The 15,428-nt window shown below is 32.1% G+C and overlaps 1 pseudogene; it reads right to left on the bottom strand.

The window, feature by feature from the left end:
• Positions 1–861: 861 nt before the first annotated feature.
• On the bottom strand, positions 862–3,287 carry LOC111292491 (aspartic proteinase nepenthesin-1 pseudogene; annotated as a pseudogene).
• Between the last annotated feature and the right edge of the window lie 12,141 nt (positions 3,288–15,428).

Below are 15,428 nucleotides of genomic sequence, written 5' to 3' on the forward strand. Positions count from 1 at the left end.
TACTTTCTATTTCAAGCTACTCGAAACTTTCTTCCTTTTTTTTTTTCTTTTTCCAACTCTCTCTTTTATTTTTTTTCTAGTTTTTTCTTCTGTTCTCTCGCTTCTTTTAGTTCTCCTCCCTAAAACCTTCCTTTAAACTCTCATTTAGAAAGCTTTTATATTGCTCGAAGGTCCCTCATCTTCCTTCCTCCCCAAGTTTTTCTGTTTTCATTTGCTTCACTTCACTCCCACTTACAGAGCATATATTTTCGTTTTGTTCCGTTGTAGGTTTTTTGTTTTGTCCTTTTTACTGCAAACTAGGTCATTTCTAACTGGTTGTCCCCTGATACATGCAAGCTTCACGTGAAGAAAATGGGCTTCCTCCCTTTTAGTTTTCACGACTACTTCGGCCTTCTCTCGTTTGGCTCCTCTCCTTCATCCTCTTTTTTTTTTCTTTTGTAGTTCACATGCCTCATGAAAAGTAGATCATCCATTCCTGAATGGGCTTGCTCCTCCCTCGTTTTTTTCCTTTTTCTTTTTAGGCTTTCCTTATTTCATTTTGGGCCAACTTTTGTAGTCATGTTTAATGGCTCTTTTGGGCCTTTGTTTTTGGGCTATCGTGGCCCATCTTTTCTTTTTTCATTGTTTGAGTCAAAATTTTGGAGCATTTTATGTCTCATATTGGGCATTGCGTGGCCTCTAAAGTAAGTCCTCTTATGAGCTTCAAATGAGCTGATTTTTGGGTCATTTTTAATAGTCAATTTAGGTCTTGCATGGACTTTCCTTCTTTTTCATTTTGGGTCAAAAAATGAATCATTTAATGGGATCTTTAAAGTGAACCATGTAATAGGTTCAAAAAATAATGATTTCAACTTGCATGCAACAACGAACCTGGATCAATGGCGTCAAATTATTTGGAACAAATAGGTATCTACAATGCCTATGATATAAACATTTGGCTTGTGTATTTAGGCATTCATAAAGTTCCTAGCAACAACCAGTATGGTACTAGTGCTATATTAAGATACTTAAATGGAATAACTATTGCATTTTGCAAGAGCATTGAAGCTTCCTCCAAATGTCATGCAAAGATTTTCCTCTTTAATATAGATTCTAAGTAAAGGTCTACAAGCAAAAAGAAAATTATAATTCAACGTCGCATAAAGGCACACTGGAGTGTACAACTGGCGCTTGATGATATCCATATAATGGTAGCAAATGGTATGCATTTTACATTCACCACAGAATGGCACCTGCTAGCCAGAGAAGTGTACGCAATGGCGAGAGGCACAACACTGATCAAGACATCATTCAGCTACCCCCAACCTCTCATTTTAATCCTTATTTTTAATCTGCTTAAACATATTCTTGCCTCTACCAAAAAAAAAGGTCGTTTATTACCCGGTCCTTAATTTGATGGCTGATGGGCAAATTTAGGAGCACCATTAATAAATTCAAACGAGGAGCTTTCATTTTATTTAAAACATAGATCTATCAACTACATATGAAATAATAAAAGAAAAAAGGGCAAGGAAAATAAAAAATAAAAAAAAAAAACCTTACAAATTAACACATAAACAAAAACGAAAGCCACAAATTAATTCATAACTTGTGGCATTGTGTTTGGAGGAACGACAAAGTTTCCTTCTTAAGATTATAAAGAACAAACATATTCTGCTGTTGAACGTTGCCAAAGATTGACATGCCACTAGAACTTCCCATTGCCAAGCAAATCACTCCCGAAGTTGAGTCAGCAATCATATAATTTTCCCCTGGTAAATCCAAATCTGCTCCATCGAAATGGAATACCAATTTGGGTACATTTACTTGTGTCGAACCTGAAGGCAAGCTGAAGCAAAGCTCAAGCCCTGTTGAACCCGTATTGTCCACGGAAAGCTTCATTTGTGAGATGAATTCTTTTTTGACCTCGTCAAAAGCACTTTGTTCTAGATACGTAATGGTTGTGCCAGAGTCTATAATTAAGCCACCGGTGCCATCATCTTCGAGTGCAAAAGTGGATTTCTTAACAGGTAAGCGAGTACCTCCCACAGAAATCCCTTCGAGTGAAAGATAGTAAAAAGATGGCTGTGATGGGTTACGTATCAATGGGGTGGTCTTGATTGCGCCTATTGTGCTATTCACACTTGCTATAGACCCCATCAAAAGTGTGCTTGTTTGGGTCTCATCAATGGATGTTAGGCAATAAGAAAACTTGGGTTCTTTCAGCTGCGAGACTAGAGATAGGGGTCCACGCCCAAGTCCCACCAGGCCTGCACCTTGTGAAAATCCATCTCCCTCGTTGTCTTCTCCACATCCGAATCCAATATTTGGAACAGATACCTTGCCAAATGTGAATGTTTCGGTTCCCATGACCCCTTGCGTGGAGGAATAATCACCGTAGCTATAGAGATACTCGCATCCATCATCACATGTTGATTGCGGAAGTGCTGCGCATAGGTCGCTCGAGCATGACAACTTGGAGAATGTCGAAGATTTTTTCGGGTCGAAGATCGGAGTAGATTGAGTAAAACATTGACTGCAAGGCTTGCATTGAGTCCATATCAAATCACTTCCCGTGTCCACGATTGCAGAGTAACTCTCTGGTGGCGTCCCAATGGATAACTCCATTAGAAACTCGCCATTCCCTGCAACAACAGGCGCTTGAACTTCTGCTGAATTGGTACTTGCTGCCAAAACGATAGCATTCAACCTCTGCAGCCTGTGATGCCCGCGCTGTATCCCTCGCTGGATCCGCTCCCATTTGGTTAAATTCTTCCCTGAATCAACATGCTTGAGCGTGACCTTGAACCCATTTTGGAGCTTATTCCGTTGCTTTAATGCTCGCCTCGACGTGGAAACTGCAGGTGAAACATATAATGCAACTATTGCTAGTGCTAAAAACGAGACACAACACAAAGAATATAGTGAAGCCATGTAAATCTAAATTGGAGAAAGAGGTGACGAGTGAATATGAGAGAGAAAAGGAGGTTGGTGAGATGGAGCAATTATAAAGGAATGGGGGGTGGAAATGGTCTTACATAACAGTACCACAGTAAAGGAATGTAACATGAGAAACAAAAATGGAGGAGTAGATGTAGGGAAATAGAAAAAGACTAGGAAGGAGCTTAGAATAGAAGATGTAGCTAAAGTGAGAAGTAAGGCATGCCAACTTGTATGGAGGTTGAGATATCACCGCAACTATGAATCTACTGGCCACGACTTTTCGTGGTTGTTGGGGATATTTGGGATCCAAAACAAACATATGTGTAGCAACAATTTTGTGATAAGGAATTGTAAGCACATTCGCTTTGCTTAAAGTCATTTGAGGAGTTAGGTTAACAATCTCATATTGGATTGTAGTAAAACTAATCATTGGTTGACAGACCAATCTGACAATAATCATGATTGTAATTATTAATATATCTTAATAATAGATTAGATTTATTCCATCTATTTTATTAATTTATAATTTCACACACACACACATATATACATATAACAAGCATCGTTTTTTTACACACATGAAACTTTTTCTTTTTTATTTACGCAGAGATTCTATAACCCTCCCCTAAACTCAATATTTCTCCAAAAAAATATCTAATCTTAATGGTTGCAATGGATTTGGTTAGCATTGTTGTTAATTTCATTTCGGTATTAGTTGTATCGATCAATATATTCTAGTTATATTAAAATATGATACACTTAAAGTAATTTTTCATATCGAACTTGATATTATATAATATTAGTTATTTTCGTTTGTTTCTACTGGTTTTGGTGAATTTGGAATAGCCTTTTCGATTGGTTTGTGAATATAAAATATATTTTTATAATTTTTAACTTATTTTTTATTGTTTGACTATTTTTAACCTAATAAAAATAAAAACTAATGAATAGAATTACCTTCAAAAGTTGGGTTTCTTTTTTTTTTTTTTTATTGCAACTTGTTTTTTTTACATTTTATATTTTCAAACCAAAATTCATAAGTATTTCAATCTCTTTAAAGAAAATAATTGTGTTTCCTTTTTAAAGTTTAAAAATCCTAAGCTAAAATTGATTTCTTTTTCATCTCTTTATTTTTATCTTAATAAATTTTTACATGAAATAAAAAATATTTATTTAAATATCATACAATCAGATTAAGTGCTTAAAAATATCGTGATAAATTAATGATATTTTTTGTTTAATTTTTTTAAAAGATATTATATATTTATTTTATATATTATTAGTAGTATTATTATGTACAAATCTATGCATATTTATAAATATATTTGTATTAAATTAAAAAATCTAAAATAATATATCAAAACAATTGGTATAGACATGTACTATTTAAAAAAAAAAGCCAAAATATTATGCGATACAATATTAACAATTTTGCTAGCTAGTGTATCACATCGGAAAATATTGAATTTTAAAAAATAGTCAACCCTCCTTTGACGGAGTACCTTATGTTCTAGTGGCCAGAGATGGATAGACTAGAAATTGCTCTTCATATTTTAAGTTTTATGATGTTGCGATATATATTGAGAATTTTAGGGGTTTCTATCGTTGGTGTGGTTGGTGGGCTAACATATTACTAATTAGATATTGGTGGAACAAAGTTGGTTCCATGGTCCTACTATAGTTAGATGAGAGAAAATCGCTACTTCTATTCACCCTTTTTTGTTTTTTTGCAATTTTTAATCTATTAACATTGATGGCAAAAAAAAAAAAAAAAAAATCTATTTGGTTCTACGATCCTACTATAGTTAGACGAGAGAAAATTGCTACTTCTATTCACTTTTTTTTCCTTTCGCAATTTTTAATCTATTAACATTGATGGCAAAAAATTTATATTCTTAACACCCAATCCTCAGTAACAATCAATAATTTTTAAGAGATGTCCACTTATAATATATAAATAAATTGTTTACGGATTTATTAATTTTATTGACAAGAATAATGTCTAGAGAAATTTTTTTTTCAAATTTTTTTTATTTTCTAATTTTTGAAGTATTCATGAGAAAATTTTGAATATAGTCAAGTGAAAATTTTTTCTTCAAAATTTTTTTAAAATTTTTGGAAATGTTTATAAAAACTTTCCTTCACAAGGTAGATCCACTATTGCGGATTCTTATTGTTTAAAGTTTGCTACATTTTGCATGTTCAGTAGGGAAAAATGCAAAATTAGTAGAGTAATATAATCAATTCAACGAGGTAAAAAGACTTGAATCCAACTGGACTACAAAACTTGACTCGATTTTAACTCAAAAATTTGAGACTAATTTGAATTTGAATTTGAATTTGAATGCATTAAATATACTGGATTACTTGTAAGCGTGTTATAATTAATTTGACAGTAAGTAGTGCACATACAATGCATGTCAATTTAACCAAATGTGCATGTTTACGTATAATTGAATGTCGGTTTTTCCTTGTATAAATCAATAACTAGAGATTTTATACAAAATTTATATTATAAGTTCTCCGACGACAAGTGTAGAAGATAATAATCTTTATTTATGTACTTTAAAAATTCATAGTATATATAAACTTCAATTGGTCTCTCATATTCATCTCTTATAAATATTTTCATAATCAGATTAGATTTCACTACAAGAAAGTGGATATTTTAATAATAATTACAGACGTTACAAAATATCATTTTATCGTTACTATATTTTTTTAAAATTAAATATTTGTCATTACAAGATCATTACTATTAACTTCGTTGATAAAGAATTAATACAACAAATTATATTGTTGTTGAAAATATATATATATATATATATATTGTAATGACTTTTTGTTGTTGACAGATAAATAATGCTTTCACAACTATAAAATATCATTGTGTAAATTTTATTTTAGCAATAATTGATTTTGGTTACAAAAATTTTTAATTAACATTATTATGTTGGTTGCAAAAGTTTTTGTGTAACAATATTAATTTGATTACCAAAATTTTTATGCAAAAACATTATTGTAGTTGCTAAAAATATTTTGTAACGATAAAATGACAGTGTATAAACCTCATTTTAGTAACCATAAAAATTGGTTACAAAAACTCTTACATTATAATATTATTTTGGTTACATATCATATTTCATAATGATTAAATATCGTTGTTTTAACTTTATTTTAGTAACATTATATTTCGATTACAAAAACTTTTTACGTAACAATATTATTTTGGTTGTCTTATAATATTTTGCAACATAATTTTATTTAGTTGCAAACTACCTTGAGCATTACTATTTTTATCATTACGATAAATAATTTTAACAACGACTATAATCATTGAAAAATATTTTATTTATCAACTATTGTCGTTGGAAAATTTATTTCCATAATGATTTGTTTAATTTTAACAGCAATTTTTACCATCACAAAATTTTTAACACAACCAATTTTATTGTAACCAATTACAAAATCATTTCATTTATTATTTTATTTGTAAATATTATAAAAAAATGTTTCAAATATATAAACTAATATTTTGTTCTATATTGTAGTAAATACTAATCGTAACATTTTATTTAAATATAATAGTTAATCAAAAAATAAGTAAAATTAATATTAACATAAAAAGAATATATTTTGTCATGAATTACATTACATTTTTCTTAAAACAGATACAACAATTATAATTTCTTAAACCGAGAGTATTATACAGAAATAAAATTTACGAAGCAATTGCCTAACACTTAAATGATAACTACAACTTTAGTTTTTTTTTAAAAGGTATAAACAAGTAATTTTTCCAATTATGCAAACATGTGATTCAAAATTAATTCATCCCCAATTTATCTCATCCTTTTTATCAATATTCTGCACCAAAATGATAATAGCATGAATAAGATACCAATATTTTGGATTCTAAATGTTAAAGGTAGAAACCTGCCAACATCATCTCCAAATTATTTTAATGTCTAAATAAAATAAAATAAAATAAAAAACAACATTATGGCAAGTAGATATCAGGAAAAAGAAAATGTGACAACAATCAGGATACGCATTATAAGCAATTAAATTTTTTTTTTAAAAGAATACCTTCACAATTTGTGTGATGAATATTACAAATATGTCACTAAAACCCTCAAGCAACATAATATGTAAATCAATGTAACAAGTAAAAGTAAGGCTGCTAGGAAAATAACTTTCATGTTATTCACATAGTGTAATTTCTACAGCACAGATACGCATCTTAAATTTAAGGATCATAATAAACTACAGCATAAGTGCCCATTATGAGTACCTAGTTAGTGAAAGACATGTCTTATAAAGGAAAAAGAGAAAGGGTTTAGGGACTTGGGGTTTTATTTTATATATACTAGAGTAGTAGAGTGAAGCACATGCTTCACTGTGGATTTTAATTTTTATATTATTTTTTAATTTATTATTATTAAGAATAAATATTGTAAAAAAATTTATAAAATCTATGTGATATTTAAAGGAAATTTTGTAAGCTATCAATTGATAAATAAAATACTTAACTTTTAAAGTATTTGAAGTACTAAAGGTACACTGAAAAAAATCATTATTACTTTATAATTCTAGGGGATATGATGTTTGATATTTCTACAAATTTGAATAGAAAAGATGTTATTTCCTGTTAGCATTTGTTATGAAATTTATGGCATGTTGCATTTTCTGCTTCACACAACTAATAACACAACCAAGTAAATATGGAAAACCTTAAGGTCATTGTGCAAGGCATGGCTTAGAAGAACCCTTCCCTTGATCAACTTTGTTACTTTCTTCCAAACAGCCCAAAAATCATTTGTTGTAGAAATAGAAAAAATACCCAAAAAATGCATGATTTAGTTTTTATCAAGAATAACTATATATTTTATATTAAAATTGATACCTTATTTTTTGATACTTTCATTTTATCGTCCAACACTTCAAAGATAGCATTTTAGTCATTTGTTTATTTTTAATCCATCATGATTTTTTCTTTTACCATTTACTTTTACATGTTTAGCAACAATTTTAATAGACAAATAGAAGTAAAAATCAAATGGAAGTTCATAACATGGTTGATCAATAGTTTTAACTACCTTAAGAAGTCGAAAAGCCATTACATGAGGTCAGTGACGAAAGTAATCAACTACGTCTTCTGCGTCACAAGCTTATGGGAGTCGCTTTGACCACTCTTTCAATTGGTAGTAGAAGTAACTAACATAAGCTTCCAATGCTTTGAGATCAACCATCATCAAATCTGTTTGTGCCGAGCTCCGAGATAAAGGGTAAAACCTTGAAATCACAAGAAAAAGAAAGATAATAGTTAAGGATAAAGACATGAAGTATTTTTTACGTTTGTATTCTGACGCTCAAATTAAAGGTTGGTTATATAGGTATTTAATTTTGTTCGAGATACTACATTTTAATTCAAGCTTGTTTTTACAATTGAACTTAATTTTTATTTTTCAAGCTCAATACATGTTTCACTTTTAAATGTTTCGTATAAGGCTTAAAATGAACCGATAAAAAGTCCATTGTTGGCCATTAAACACATTAAATATATAAAATAAATAAATAATAACAATATTAAAAAATTTTAAATTTAAAAAATCATTAAAATTATTAAAAATTAAAAATTTTTTGAACTAATAACATAAAATGTAAATAAATACAAAATTGACAAAAACTAAAATAACAAAAGGTTTGGCCCAAATAAATAAAAGCCCAAAGAAAAATTGAAATGAAGAAAGCTTGAAGTTGGCTATAAGCCGTGGTCATTTTAAAGCCCAAGACATGAGCCATTCGGTTGGCTTTATGTGGAGGCATAGCCATGCAAAAAAGAACAAAAAAAAATGAAAGCCAACATGCATGACAATGAAAGCTTACATGTGAAACAAGGTGGCGGTATGTGATTTTAACAACAACAACAACAATTAAAAAAAAAAAAGAAACTGAAAGGAAGTGGGACAATGTGGGAGAAGAAATGGAGAGAGGCAGCAAAGCAGGAAAACTGCTGCATGAGTGTGTACATGAAGATGTGGAGAAAACGGTAGCAGGCGGCTCAAACATGAAAAACCAGTAGCTAAGAAACCCTGTAGCAAACGTGAAGAAGAACAAAAAATTGAAGACGAAATTGGCAGCAAAGAAGCAGTGAAGAAGGAAGGGGGCGTGAGGGAAACAGGTAATGGAAAAGAAAAAGAAAAAGAGAAACTGACCAAAAATGGGACATGCATTGGGGAGAAACAAGCAGAAAACGTGAAACAAATATATTTAATGGTATTAGGCTATATATTTGAAAGTGAATGTTTAAATGTCCATCAAAATATATTTGAAATACATAAACTGTTATTAATCCAATCATAGACCAAGATATTATTGTAAAATTCAGTGAATACAACGGATTGCCAGTAAAAAAATCATCCTTAAACCTTAAAAGAAAGAAAATAAGAGTTTAATAAAACAGTACCTTTTTCATTCATTTAATAGATTTAGTCAAATGAAAATTAATGATTGGATATAATATTGTTTTTAATCATAACTTTTATGGTTTTAATGAGTAGAAAAGCTAACAATGGTAATGATCCATGTAAAAAAGATACATAGCCTAATATCATCGTACTTTGGAGCATCATTAACCACTAGTATGGGAGAGTAGATGTTATTGTGGATTGATGCACACTGTAATCATCAAATTTTGCATCCAGATCAACAAACAATTGATTTAGTTTTTAAATTGTCAAAATTGGATAAGAAAAACCCTGTCAACCAATCAAAAGACACATTAACCGATCGACAAGCCCATTCCAACCCAACAACGATTAGACTTAGGCCAATTTGGGATGTCCATTGGTTGATTGGGAAAAGTTCAATTAAATAAGAGAATGAACTTGGACAAAAAGGGAATTTTAGAACAAAGAAAAAGGGACCTAACTGGTTAGTAGTTCCTTTAACGATCAACTGGCTCGTGTTGGATAAGACTCCAAGAGATAATTTTGGTGAATTATTTTCTGGATAAATCAAGGGATAATTATCTCGAGTATTCATCAAATGGAAGATAATCATCCAACCATTTTCAAAATGCCCCTGACCTCTAGCTAAAAATAACCTTTTCTCTCGTTGAGTAACTCGGATCTAAGCTTTCCACAAAAAAAAAGGCTTTTGAGATCCCTAAAAAACTCTCTTTATTTCTCTCATTTTCAACCCCTTAAAAACCTCCCTCGCCCATCCATAACCACCGGAGTTATGCAAAGCCCCGAATAAAACCTCCAAACAATCTCGAAGATGTGCTGAAACCTTTAGAAACCTGAAATGCACCCATTATTTCAATCTTATTTCGTCAATCCACTTGGTACCAATCCAAGTACTTTGATCCCATCATTGTAGCACACTACCCATAGCCATTGCCTGAACACTAAATCAGAATCCATTAATCACTCTAATCCCTTGACGTCAAGATCATTCCACCTACCAAATAGCCCAAAGTTTTTCCGAGATAATCCACTCCACCACAACGCTCCACACAGTCCATTGCTACTTAAACACCACTGTAAACAGCTTTCAACTTCTGGATCTCCCTATTAACTGTCCAAAATGCCCCCCAGATAACTCCTTTGAGTCCTTATCAAATCAACTAAAGACTCAAAACTTGGTTTCGTCTTAATGTGCCAACCGATCGACACTCCCATCAGGAAATCGACCGGCAGTTGTCACTGTCATTGATCATCGCCCAATGTCACTGATCAACCCACAATCTAAATTCTTGTTGCTGGTCTGCTAGTTCCACCTCAGCATTTCGTTCGTCCCAAATCCTATACTAGGCGATTTGTACATTTGCTATATAGGTTTGAGCATGATTATGATAACAATTTTAGATCTTTTGTTATGTCAATGTTCGATGGTAAAGGGTTGCAAGTGATGTTCAATACCTATTTTCTAAATTTACTAAAAAATTGTTTAGAAAAATAATATTGTCAGGGGCATTTGATAGTCAAAAGTGTATAGTGGTATTTTTTCTTCCATGAAGCCTTCAGCAGACAATCAGGGATATTTTTGTTATTTGTGTTGACCTAACATATCAGGTCAATTTCACATACTCAACGTCATATTAGCTCGGTACTGTCCTTATTGTCTTCTGATTATCCTCCACAGCTTATCTATAAATGTGAAGGTCCAGGCTCTATGAAGCCAAGTCCATTCTACTTCTTTGGCCTTTAGAGAAGAGGAGCACACAACCCCAACCCACTATTACCCCAACCATAATTCAACATAGGCTATGACCTGAATATCCAAACAAATAAACCTCGAACCTTAACCAAATAGAGATTTAGAAGCTTGGATGCAGGTCATGGAAAAAGAGCTAAAAACGAAAATAGTAGCTTTTAAGAATGAGCTAAAGTTCCTAGAGACGTAACCCTTCACCGAAGAGATCGACAAAGCAATACCTCCTAAAAGGTTTAAAATGTCAACCTTGGAAACTTACGATGATGCTTCCGACCCCTTTGATCATTTGGAATTTTATAAAACTAACATGATGATGTAGGGGCCGGACGAGGCTCTGATGTACAAAAGCTAGCTACTACACTAAAAGGTCCAGCTTGGTCCTGGTACAGTAGCCTAAAACCAAGGTTAATCATTACATTCAAAGAGCTTAACCACTCTTTTCTATCTTGAGTTGTCAATAATAGAAGAGCGAAAAAAAACTACTTTGAGCTTGATGTTGATCCACCAAGGTCGGAATGAATATCTGAAAAGCTATGTTATGTGTTTTAACGTAAAAGCTCTATAGGTAAAAGGCCTGAAGCAAACAGTCATTGTCGTCACCCTGGCAAGTTGACTTCATGATAAAGAGTACCACTTGAAATTAACTTTATTATTAGAACCACCTAAAACTCTGGCTGACATCTTACTTGTAGTCGATAAATATATAAACGTTAAAGATACAATAAAAACTAACCAAGGTGAGAGAGGCTTATCCTTTTTCCTTGACGATCAAGGTGAGAGAGGCTTTTCTCTTTTTCTCGATTGTAAGAAAAACAAAGATTTCTACGATCTTCCCTTAAAATGGAGGTCATATGGGGCTAAAAGCCTCAGTGAAGATAGAAGCTACAATACACTGAATACCTTTTGAGATAGGATTTTGAGTCAAATTAAAAGAAACCAAAACCTCATATGGCTAAAGCCACTGAGAAAGAATACGAGTAATCCAACCAAAAGATGTGCTTTTCATAGAGATATAGGTCATAACATTGAAGATTGCATTGACTTAAAAAATAAAATTAAAGATCTGATAAAAAGAAGTCAGCTGAAAAGATTTACGAAACAGAGAAGACAAGACCAATCTAGAACGAATTATAAACAAAATCGAATGGGGCCTATCCAAGATAGAGAGGGAAAAATAAAACATGGATGAAAGGAAGCCCGAGGAGATGAGCCTATTTAAAAAGAGGTCCACATAAATAATAACAGGTCAAATGCTAGGGTGATTAATGTGATCATTGAGGGCAACACCACATCTGCCAAGAGAAAGTTTAACTCAGGGATAGTTATGGCGATAGGCACTTCAACAAAAAGAGAAAAAGACTAGAGAGATGAGTTGATCTCATTTAGCTTAAAAGATCTTGAAAGAATTCAACACTTACATGATGATGCTATAGTAATCATGGCCTTAGTGTATAACCATGTAGTCAAAATAATCCTATTTAATAATAAGAGTTCAATCGATGTCATCTACTATGTTTGCATGAAAAAAATAGAAATTAGTGAAGATCAATTTAGGTCGATCACCACAATGATTATAGGTTTTAGGAATAAACAAGTATCAGTTAAAATAACCATCAAACTCTCGATCTTCTTAAGGAACGAACTGAAGACTATCACCTTAGTTATAGAATTCATGGTTGTAGATATCCCATCAGCTTATAACATAATAATGAGCCAACCTAGCCAGTCTGTTATATATGGCTTATAGGCTCAACTCCCTATTTAAAAGTGAAATTTCTAACATTTAATGGTGTTGAAAGGGTTTAGGGGGACCAATCCATAGCACGATAATGTTATTTTACAACAATAGAGGGTAAGAATAAGAAGTAGATGGGTAATTTGGTAGAAATTGAAGTCAACAGCAAAGAAAGACAACCACCAAAAATCGATAAAAAGCAGGAAGTCACCAACAAGAGTATAGAACATAAGACAACTTGACAGAAGCACGCTCTTAAGCCACTCCAAGCTTTTAAGCTCTAACAAAAGAAAACTTTTACTCTGTTTTTTGAATTTAAATGTTTTTGAGGTAACCCTAACGACGACCGGGCATTTAAGTCGAAATGAACAACCATATGTCATTTGGATTAAACTAATATGTTGGCTAAAATACAATATGAAATGAAAAATACATACTAATTTTACTACATACATATTCAACAAGTTATTTACAATATATTGATCATCATGTCAGGATCTATTTCACCAGAAATGATCTCGACCTAAATGAACAAAAAAAGATAATTGATCAAAGACTGGACTCAGACGAAAATCAACTGAGTCAACTGAGGATTTGTAATAATTTTGTTTTAGGATAGCATCTCTTAAAAACACATGTAAATTGAAGATAAGTTTCAACATAAGGATCAGTTAATTCAACTCTTGAAAGATAATGCCAACTTGCTTGGACACTATCTGATATGTTCGATATTGATACTAAAGTGATAGTTCATAGGCTACACACTAATTTTGAGGTAAAACTAATTCGACAAAAGAAAAAGGTCTTTACCCTAGAAAGACAATAGGCTATCAAGGAAAAAGTTTACAAATTATTACGAGTAGGTTTAATCAGGAAGGTCTACTACCCTAAATTGATGGCCAATGTGGTCATGGTCAAATAGCACAGTAAAAAAAAATGTGTACATGACTTTACTGACCAAAACAAAGCCTACCCAAAAAATAGCTTTTCTCTCCCTTGCATAAATCAACTGGTGGATAATAGTGCCAAGCATGGTCTCTTCAGTTTTAATATGCCTATTTTGGTTACAATCAAATCAAAATGCTAAAAGATGACAAGGAAAAGATAGATTTATTACTAAGAAAGAGCTTTACTATTACAAGGTAATGCCCTTTAGATTGAAAAAAGTAGGGTCGACCTACAAAAAGCTGGTAAACAAGGTGTTTAAGGATCAGATCAATCGTAACATTGAAGTATATATAAATGATATGATCATTAAGAGCAAGAGCTGAACCAAGTACTTAAAAGCCCTTAGAAAGACCTTCAACCCCTTAAGAAAGTATAATATGAGGCTTAACCTAAACAAATGCATTTTTAGGGCCACGTTAGGTAAGTTTCTCAATTATATGATCAACAAAAAAGGGATAAAGGTGAACCTAAAAAATGATCCTGAACATGAAAGCGTTGACCTTAATAACATTTTTAACTTCATGTGGACTCTTTAAGGCCAAAAAGCTTTTAAAAGACTTAAAGAGTTTTTATCCTCTCTACCTATTTTGTCTAAGCCAATACCCGATGGGATATTATGCATATAAGTAGCCAACATTGACCAGATCATTAGCTTGATCTTAGTCTAAAAAAAAAGAAAGAAAATAAAGACTAGTTTATTTTGTAAGCAAGGTATTGACAAAGCCAAAAATTAACTATAGTGGCATAGAAAAGCTAGCTTATGCAATTGTCACCTTGGCTAAGAAACTCAAGCCATACTTCTAAGGTCATACAATCTATGCATTGACTGACCGGCCATTAAGATAGGTCTTATAGAAGCTTGAAATGTTATGAAGGCTAATTAAATGGATGGTGGAGCTCAGTGAATTTGACTTACACATATTACCCAGGTTGGTCTTAAAATCACAATATCGTAAACTTTGTCGCAAAACTTATCTCGATAAAACCTGAAAGATAACCTGAGGAAAAAGAAGAGACCTTAAATAAAAATGACTGAAAACTCTATATTGACAAATTAGCCATAAGTCATAATGGAGGAGTAGGCCTTATTATGATAAGCCTAAAAGGGTTATAGTACCTACATACCTTAAAATTTAAGTTTAGGGTATCCAGCAGTAAGGCAACATATGAGGCTTTGATAGCCAGTTTAAAGTTGGCAACCGAGCTGAACGTTTAACACTTAACCATATACAGTGATTTCCAACTAGTGGTCGATCCAATAAATAGAAAGTTAAAAGCTCAAGAAGATGAGATTCAAAAGTATCTTGATAAAGCGTTGGTCTTGGTGGTTAGCTTTAAGAAAGCTGAGGTAAAAAAGATACAAAGGTTAAAAATTCATTAACAGACTATTTGTCTAAGTTGGTTTTAGGAATAACAATGGAAAGCCTAGACCAAGTTCTGATAAAAGGGCTAACATATAAAAACACTAAGGATAAGCTCGTAGGATAGATCATAAAGAAAAAAATATGGATGAAGCTAATCACGATGTACTTGACCATAGGAGCACTACTTGATGAACAAATCCTAGCTAAGGTATTGATAAGAAAAGCCCATTGATGCA

Source organism: Durio zibethinus, chromosome 10 (assembly GCF_047325235.1).
Source record: "Durio zibethinus cultivar Kanyao isolate XHJ-2024 chromosome 10, ASM4732523v1, whole genome shotgun sequence".
NCBI lineage: Eukaryota > Viridiplantae > Streptophyta > Magnoliopsida > Malvales > Malvaceae > Durio > Durio zibethinus.